Source organism: Schistocerca nitens, chromosome 9, assembly GCF_023898315.1.
Source record: "Schistocerca nitens isolate TAMUIC-IGC-003100 chromosome 9, iqSchNite1.1, whole genome shotgun sequence".
NCBI classification, from domain to species: Eukaryota; Metazoa; Arthropoda; class Insecta; order Orthoptera; family Acrididae; genus Schistocerca; species Schistocerca nitens.
In genome coordinates, this window is record NC_064622.1 from 511,478,359 (window position 1) to 511,487,905 (window position 9,547).

Sequence of the window (9,547 nt, forward strand, 5' to 3'; positions counted from 1 at the left end):
TCCAGGAAGATTTTTCATTTACGCAGACAACACATTGCTGTCTGTCTTTTAAGTAGCTTTCAAACCATCTCATTGCACTTTCAGAGAAATTAAGCTGTTGCATTTTTCTGAGCATTATGTCAAAGTTAACAGTGTCAAAAGCTTTGCTGAAGTCCAGTAGCGTCAATATTGTTGCCTTTCGATTGTCGATGGCATATTTCAGGTCATCAGTTACTTTAATTAGAGCAGTGTTTGTGCTGTGATGTTTACGGAAACCGGATTGAAATTTGTCATATAGGCTGAATTCATGCAAGTGTTCAGTGATTTGGTCATGAACAATATATTCAAGTGCTTTGGAAACAGCAGGCAGTATGCTAATTGGTCGGTAATCACTAGGCAGTTGCGGGTTTTCGATCTTAGGGATGGGTCGAATTAGGCTTCTTTTCCATGCAGTGGGATATATTCCGTTCACGAGGGAAAAATTAAATATGTCAGTTAAGACAGGCACTAAGATATCGGCAACATTCTTAATCATGGTTATACCGATACTGTCGTTGCCTATTGCATCAGAAGAGATTCTCATTATTGCTTTTCTTGCCGTATTTGTTGTTACATGTTCTAGATGGAAGGTATCGTTGTTAGTTATCCTGTTTAGGGATTCTTGTGGACGGTAATTATCAGCTGTGCTGGTATTCAGAGGTGCAGAGAAGAATTCATTTAATTCGTTAGCTGACACATGAAAAGTGGTTTCCGATTTTGCCTTTCCGACCCCCAAGCTACGGAGATTCTTCCATAGAGTCGTGGGCGTCAGATCGCTGCATACAAGGGAGCGAGCGTGCCTGATTTTAGCATTGCGAATGCATTGTTTCACTCTGTTCCGTAGCTTTCTATATTCTTCGAAACGCTCGGGTTTCGGATCTGCCTTGAAACGCCTGTGGGCAGCATCCCTATTAGTCATCATTTGACGTAATTCAGCTGTCAGCCATGGAGCAGGAGATTTTCTTACACGGATTGTGCGTACAGGTGCATGTTTGTCATAGAGGGCAGTGAGTTTATCACCAAGTTCATTAATTTTGCCGTCGATTGTGGGTTTTCTGATTATTTGATGCCATGAGATTTCTGAGCAATCGGCTGTTAGAGCGTCAAGGTCAATACGTTTCATGTTCCTACAAGTTATGTAACGCGATTTGATCCTTGGGGGCTGCACAGAGTAGGCCAGGAATATTACATCATGTGCTGAGAGGCCAGGGGCCGATGTTTGACCAACATCTCTTACTTTGTCAGTCTGTTTCGTTGCGATTACGTCTATAAGAGTATGACTGTGCGCCGTATGGTGTGTAGGTTGTAATGGAAGAATGTTCATGCTATTGCAACTAAACAGTCTTCTTAGGTTTATTGCGGAGGGAGTGTCTCTTAGCAGGTCTATGTTCAAGTCACCCATTACGATGACATGTTCGTATTGACACTGAAGTGAATGTAATTCCGACTGGAAGGAACTCATTGAGCTTATTTTTGGCGGCTTGTACACGACGCCAGTCAAGAATTTCCGACTTTGTATATTTATTTCAATGAACATGGATTCAGCCTCTTTTTCTTCAGCAGGATTTGACGTACATAAGACTTTCGCTTTGAGATCTGTTCGTATATACGCGCCGACGCCGCCACCTCGCTTTTTTGATCTGTCTGCCCTAAGAAATGTGTACCCTGGGAGATGAATAGATGCAGAGGATATGTGTGGTTTCAACTACGTTTCGGATAAGAGGATTACGTGGTAGTTTAGTTGGTTGAAGAGGAGGCTAAGTTCTTCGTAATGTGCAGGTAAAGACTGAATGTTGCAGTGAGCTGCTAAAAGCTCTGACGCGTTCCGCTGAGCAGCCTGAAGTAGGGTGGCAGACTGGTTTGTCCCTTTGTTAGGCACTACCTGCCGCGAGGGGCACTGGCCGCTGCTTCCGCCAAGTGACATAACACAGGGGTGTCCGAGATTTTGCGCGCCCTGTGTGTGACACCGCGAGTGCCGAAAGAAAGGCGACTGCTAGAGATTTCCTGAGGTTGCGGGAGTATAGAAAATGGATTAGTGGTATTCGGTGCAAGGAGAATATGACCAAAACAGTGACGGCTGTGTGTCACTGTGTATCCTCTGTCGTACGAGGAGAAATGTAATTAGCGTATTTGAAACAGCTTAGGGTGGAAATAAGGGAAAAGGGAGTGATTTAAGAGGCCGATGCTGCCAGCAGAGAGAAGTAAGCTTAATAATTAATAATCGTAGGAAGCTAGAATTAAATTGAAATTTACTAAAGTGATGCTGGTAGTGATTATCGTAGGAAGCTACAATTAGATTGAAATTTGCTAAAGTGATACTGATAGTGATTTTTGTTATGAACAATTTAAACCGAAGAGATGGGTGATTAATGAACTAAAGGAGAGACTAATAATTGCAATAGAACTAATTCAGAACGGAAGAGAATAAACTGAGAAAATGAAAAAAGTATTAGCAGTAACTAAAATTAAGTAATGGTTAGAGCTACAGACACAAAAAAAAATAGTGAAAAGTTAATACAGTTACAAAAACAATTAGTTGAAGGTACAAATATGGGTATAATTAAAAAATTAATAAAATTACAAGACTATATCTGAGTATAGGGCTGTTACAATTTGCAAATGGTGTTAAGTTTGCACTTTTGGCTCGAGTAGCTTCACTTAATACTATTCAGTTCTGTCATGTTTGTGACTGTCTTCTTTCCAGCTGCTGTCTTAATGATTACTCTGCCATCCTGAGTCCACACATTCTGAAGACCGAAATGGGATATGGCACTGTTTAAAAGCTTTAGCCGTTCGTGTGTCAGATCTTCCCTTATTGTAAGCCCTGTCCTTGCTAACTTCTTCTTCTGGGTAAAGATCTCTGCCCTTTTTCGGTACGAGATAAATTTAATTATTATTGGACGGGGTTTGGTGGCACCTGGTAGTTTTCGTCCCACCCGATGGCTCCTGTCAATGTCTGCCTTGGTCACTTCTACGCCTAATTTTTCACGCGCAACCTGTATAAGCAGGTTGTCCGTGTCTTCTTCTTTATTTTCTACTACTCCAAACAGTCGTAGACTATTTCGCCTTTGGTACTGTTCTAGTTCGTCAGTTGCGGCAGATAGTTTCACTTCCAACTCTCGTGCCTTTTTCTCGTATTCAGACACAGACTTTTTTAGTGCTGTAATTTCGGCAGTATTGGCCTCAACAGTTTCACGCATTTTGGCCAATACTACTGCCGTTACAGTATCTGATATAGTGCCTGCTATCAGATCGAGATTGTTTTTATCGCGAAGCGCAGCGTTTACCTCAGAGCGGACCAGCTCCGCTATGCCGGGAGCCGCGGCCGCACCTTCCGCCAAGAGCGGGCCCGCCGCACCTGCTGCTTCCCCGCTGCTGGACGCGCTGTTGTTGACCCTTCTGTTTACCATTTTCTCGAAGATATTGGCGGAGCACAGAAAAAAAAATAGCACTACTGCACAGAACACTGTTGTTTACACGATTTCCACTTGTACTAGACAACACCACCTGCGAGAACACCTTCGAATTCGACTAAATTTCGCGAGCCGAACTTAACACGTGTTACACTGCAGCCGCCATGTCTTACGGTCAAATAAGACAGAAGGGATAGATAACATTCCATTAGAATTTCTAAAATCATTGGGGGAAGTGGCAACAAAACGACTATTCACGTTGGTGTGTCGAATATATGAGTCTGGCGATATACCATCTGACTTTCGGAAAAGTATCATCCACACAATTCCGAAGACGGCAAGAGCTGACAAGTGCGAGAATTATCGCACAATCAGCTTAGCAGCTCATGCATCGAAGCTGCTTACTAGAATAATATACAGAAGAATGGAAAAGAAAATTGAGAATGCGCTAGGAGACGATCAGTTCGGCTTTAGGAAAAGTAAAGGGACGAGAGAGGCAATTCTGACGTTACGGCTAATAATGAAAGCAAGGCTAAAGAAAAATCAAGACACTTTCATAGGATTTGTCGACCTGGAAAAAGCGTTCGACAATATAAAATGGTGCAAGTTGTTCGAGATTCTGAAAAAAGTAGGGGTAAGCTATAGGGAGAGACGGGTCATATACAAATGCACAACAGCCAAGAGGGAATAATAAGAGTGGAAGATCAAGAACGAAGTGCTCGTATTAAGAAGGGTGTAAGACAAGGCTGTAGCCTTTCGCCCCTACTCTTCAATCTGTACATCGAGGAAGCAATGATGGAAATAAAAGAAAGGTTCAGGAGTGGAATTAAAATACAAGATGAAAGGATATCAATGATACGATTCGCTGATGACATTGCTATCCTGAGTGAAAGTGAAGAAGAATTAAATGATCTGGTGAACGGAATGAACAGTCTAATGAGTACACAGTATGGTTTGAGAGTAAATCGGTGAAAGACGAAGGTAATGAGAAGTAGTAGAAATGAGAACAGCGAGAAACTTAACATCAGGATTGATGGTCACGAAGTCAATGAAGTTAAGGAATTCTGCTACCTAGGCAGTAAAATAACAAATGACGGACGGAGCAAGGAGGACATCAAAAGCAGACTCGCTATGGCAAAAAAGGCATTTCTGGCCGAGAGAAGTCTACTAATATCAAATACCGGCCTTAATTTGAGGAAGAAATTTCTGAGGATGTACGTCTGGAGTACAGCATTGTATGGTAGTGAAACATGGACTGTGGGAAAACCGGAACAGAAGAGAATCGAAGCATTTGAGATGTGGTGCTATAGACGAATGTTGAAAATTAGGTGGAGTGATAAGGTAAGGAATGAGGAGGTTCTACGCAGAATCGGAGAGGAAAGGAATATGTGGAAAACACTGATAAGGAGAAGGGACAGGATGATAGGAAATCTGCTAAGACATGAGGGAATGGCTTCCATGGTACTAGAGGGAGCTGTGGAGGGCAAAAACTAAGAGGAAGACATAGATTGAAATACGTCAAGCAAATAATTGAGGACGTAGGTTGCAAGTGCTACTCTGAGATGAAGAGGTTAGCACAGGAAAGGAATTTGTGGCGGGCCGCATCAAACCAGTCAGTAGACTGATGACCAAAAAAAAAAAAAAAAAAAAAAAAAAAAAAAAAAAAAAAAAAAAAAAACAGAATGTTTCAATCGGAATCGTTTGAGAAATTGTTACCGCCTTCGTGGACGTCACGGTGACACTCACAGCCTAAGACGGCCAGCGACGAGCGCCTGAGAAGCTGCGCTTCTGCAGTCCAGCGTGATCCGGTCATTTATGAACTACACGACATTTATGGTTCGAAAAGGATGTTTATACGCTGAGTGAAAAATATGAGTTTTAGAAACTAAGAAACTGCGACTGGTAGATTCGTGTTGTGATGTCAACCGACTGATACTGTACGTTCGTTTCGGATCTACGTTTCGACCAGTTTTTGGCTCGCCATCTTCTGGCGAACGAACACATTTCTCTTGAAGAGCAAATCAGAGCGACTCGCAGAGACACATTGCCGTAAAAAAAGCGGCACCTTTTCAGGAGCGGAAAATTTGTTCTCGTTTCCTTAGCGGTTCAAAATCTTCACCCCGTTGCCAACAGGACGGCCTAATCCGTGAAGGCATTCACGCCTGCGCCGTCTCACACTTGAAAAGAACGCCAACAACAAACTCGGCCTTTAATTTCCACGAGTGGCTCTGTATTGCCGCGACGTGAGGAAGCGAAACGGGAGGGCAGCTGACACGGGGCCGCGAGCCTAGCCTACAGCCCCTCCCACCAGCTGAGATGGCCTCAAAATTCATGACTCGCCACTGCCAGCTGCGCACCGTTCTCCAGTACTAAGTTCTACCACACTTCGCTTCATCAATTCTCATCTCATAAGCATCTGCTCTGTAACAAGGAAGGCAGCGCGTCACAGAGGTGCTGGCTCGGCGCTCCTACCTGCAAACTCGTGCTCTGCTGCAGAGACGGAACACAGAGGTTTGCGCTCTGCCACGCCTCGCGAGCGACTGTTCCACAAGACGCGCGGCCGCAGCTCTGCACTGGTGTGACCCCCCACTCTCCGGACGCTGGAGGAGAAGGCGAAACTCGTGGGACACGACCGCCCTGTCCGTCTTTACCGAAGAAATGAGCCGACTCGACACTTCCTACGGCAGAACGCTGCATTCCGTGTGAGCCATTCGACCTTCCATTTGCCTAGACGTCAGCTCAGCCCTCCTCAGTGACGATACAACTGACTTATGCTATTAAAAACAAAATATGCAGGTCAAGAAGTAGTTCCAGCTTCCTAGAAATTCTGGAAGGCATCAACGCTGTACCACGTCATCTACACTCTGTCGCCAACCGAGATACGATCGCACTGACTGCTTCCACGAATATCTGACTGATGGAACCGAGTATGTTACAGTGAACGAAATTAACAGAATTAACAGAAACGAAATTAAGAGGCCGTGCTGATAAATAATGCCTCCGCATTTTTATGTGAACAGTTTTAAAGCTATGAAAGTCTGCAGGCTTTCGTGGCCGTTGTCACTGAAGTTAAAATCTTCTGGGTTATTAGGCCGCGTCATTGTTAGACGGGGGGTAAGGTGTGGGATGCGTCACCAATAGCCTCTCCCACACAAATGTCAACCTCTCCGGCACGTGGTATCCCCTGCTACGCTAACGAGGCTCTGGCGACCGAGTTTCTCCCGGGATAAGGAGAACCCTCTACTAAGCCAACGACCTTCTAGAGGGCGGATGAGCTGGTAGAGCAAGGGCACCCTCTTGTGCTTGGAGCGAGAAATCACTCCTAAAGACGGAAGAATCACCAAGGGTGGTCAACGGCATAGGATGCTGAAGGCAACGGGAAACCACAGCATTAAAGATCCAATGGATATCCCCAGGAAAACTCATCATGGCAGAGTTCAATGTCAAATTATCCGGAGTTTCAACTCCCCCACTCGGGTCTCTGGGAGGGAGAGCCTTGAACAATGCCACAAGTAAATACAAAAATAATGCAACAATAGCAACTTGGAATGTAAGATCATTATACCAACCAGGCAAAGTAAATAATGTTATACAAGAAATGAAACGTCTAAAAATTAATATTTTGGGTGTAAGTGAAACAAGATGGCCTGACTCAGGAGAAATGACCATTGAAAACATGAAAGTATATTACTCGGGAAATTCTGATAGCCAGCACAGGAATGGGGTAGGAATAATTTTAGATGAGTATGCTAGTAAATCTGTCAAAAGCATTTTACCAATCTCAGATAGAGTAATCAGTCTACATTTACAAACGAAACAAACAAATATTAATTTAATCCAAATCTATGCTCCAACAGCCGACAAAGACCAAGAAGAAATAGGAAAATTTTATGAAGAATTAACACAAGCAATAGGAACCTCAAAAAGCAGAGACATTATTATCATCATGGGAGATTTTAATGCCAAAATAGGTGAAGGAAGTGAAGGTGATCTTATTGGACCTTTTGGTTTAGGAACAAGAAATGAAAGAGGAGATTTGCTGTCACAATTTTGCCAGGAAAACAATCTGTCTATTACAAACACATTTTTTAAACTCCCTAAACGAAGACTTTATACTTGGAAATCACCAAGAGACTGTAATGAAGAAGTTTGCAGAAATCAAATTGATTTCATATTTATAAACAAGAGGTACAAAAATTCTATTCATGGTGTGAAAACATATCCGGGAGCTGATATATTTTCTGATCATAACCTTTTAGTAGCAAAGTTCCGTGTGAAACTGAAAGCCATACAAAAGAAACAAAAGAAGGACTACATAAATACAACTATTCTAAGAGACCCCTTGACTAAACAAAAGACTTCTGAAGAGATTAATAAGGAATTAGTTAGGATAAAGAATAATCAAACAGAAGCTATTGATGGCAAATGGGAACTTATAAAAGACACATTAAATAATGCATGTAAAAACACAATGGTGACCAAACACGACAACATGAAAAAGAAGTGGATATTACAATTGATGGAACAAAGAAGAATACTTAAAAATAGAGATGAAAGTGAGTATAAAAGATTACATGCAGAAATACGAAAAGAAACACGGCGAGCAAAAGGAGAATGGTACAAGGAACAATGCTCTGAAATTGAGAGTTATGAAACAAGACATGATAGTTTCAACTTACACAAAAAAGTTAAAGATTTAGCTGGACTTAATAAAAAGAAAAGTACAAGTTTATTGTTAGATAAAAATGACAAAAAAATTCCTGATGTTAAAGGTAAACTGGACAGGTGGACAGAATATGTCAAAGAACTATTTGAAGACACAAGAAAAGATCAAAAATTTTATGATAACATGATTGGAGAACGAGGACCAAGCATATCGAAAGAAGAAATATTACATGTTATCAACAAATCGAAGACAGGAAAAGCCCCTGGACCGGATAAGATACCAAATGACATCCTGAAACTCATAGGAATAGACCATATAGATATATTTGTACAATTGTTTAATGATATTTATAATTCGGGAATTATTCCTAGGGATTGGTTGACATCTACCTTTGTTACATTACCCAAAAAGGCTAATGCCAAAACTTGTAATGATCACCGTACAATAAGCTTAATGAGTCACACCTTAAAGATATTTCTAAAAGTTATACACCAACGAATATACAAAAAAGTAGAAGAAGGTATAAGTGAAACACAATTCGGTTATAGAAGTTCCCTCGGTACAAGAGAAGCATTGTTTGCTTTTAACATATTAGCGCAACGATGTATGGAGGTTAACCAGCCACTATATGTGTGCTTTCTGGATTATAATAAAGCATTTGACAAAGTTCGTCATGATCATCTCATAGAATTGTTAGAAAAGAAAACACTTGATAAGAAAGACATCCGCATTATATACAACCTCTACTACAATCAAACCGCAACCGTGAAGGTAGAAAATGAATTATCGAATGATATAGAAATAAAGAGGGGTGTGAGACAAGGTTGCGTTCTCTCACCCTTATTGTTTAATATGTATTCAGAAGACATAATCCAGGCAGCTCTATCAGATGAAATAGCTGGCATTAAAGTGAATGGGCTAAACATTAACAATGTTAGGTTTGCTGATGACACTGTACTACTAGCTGGAAACCTCAAAGATCTACAATTACTTCTTGACAAAGTCGCAGAAAAAAGTGAAGAATTTGGCTTGACTCTTAACGTAAGCAAGACTAAGTTCATGGTGATATCTAAAACACACCAACAAGAAAATCTTACAAGCAATAGGGAAAGAGTCGATCAAGTACGTAAATTTAAATATCTCGGAACAATTGTAAATGAGGAGATTGAAAGCTCAGAAGAAATTAAATCGAGAATAGGACAGGCCAGAAGTATCTTTAATAAGATGAAAAATGCATTCTGTTCGAGAGACATTTGTTTAAACACAAAAATGAGGTTGCTAAGATGCTATGTATTCTCAAAATTATTATACGGAATGGAAGCGTGGACATTGAAAAAGAAGGACATGAACAGTTTAGAAGCTTTTGAACTGTGGGCATATAGAAGAATACTTAGAATTAGTTGGGTGTCGAGGATTACTAATCAAGATGTCCTAAGAAGAATGGGAAAGG

General features: G+C 41.4%; 1 protein-coding gene across 1 annotated transcript in view; it reads right to left on the reverse strand.

The window, feature by feature from the left end:
* LOC126203732 (ankyrin repeat and SOCS box protein 8-like) overlaps positions 1–5,958 on the reverse strand; it is a 70,126-nt gene extending 64,168 nt beyond the window's left edge. Inside the window, exon 1 of the mRNA XM_049938102.1 lies at positions 5,904–5,958. The gene's annotated coding sequence lies outside the window, so the exon portion shown is untranslated. The remainder of the gene's footprint in view (positions 1–5,903) is intronic.
* Positions 5,959–9,547: the final 3,589 nt, after the last annotated feature.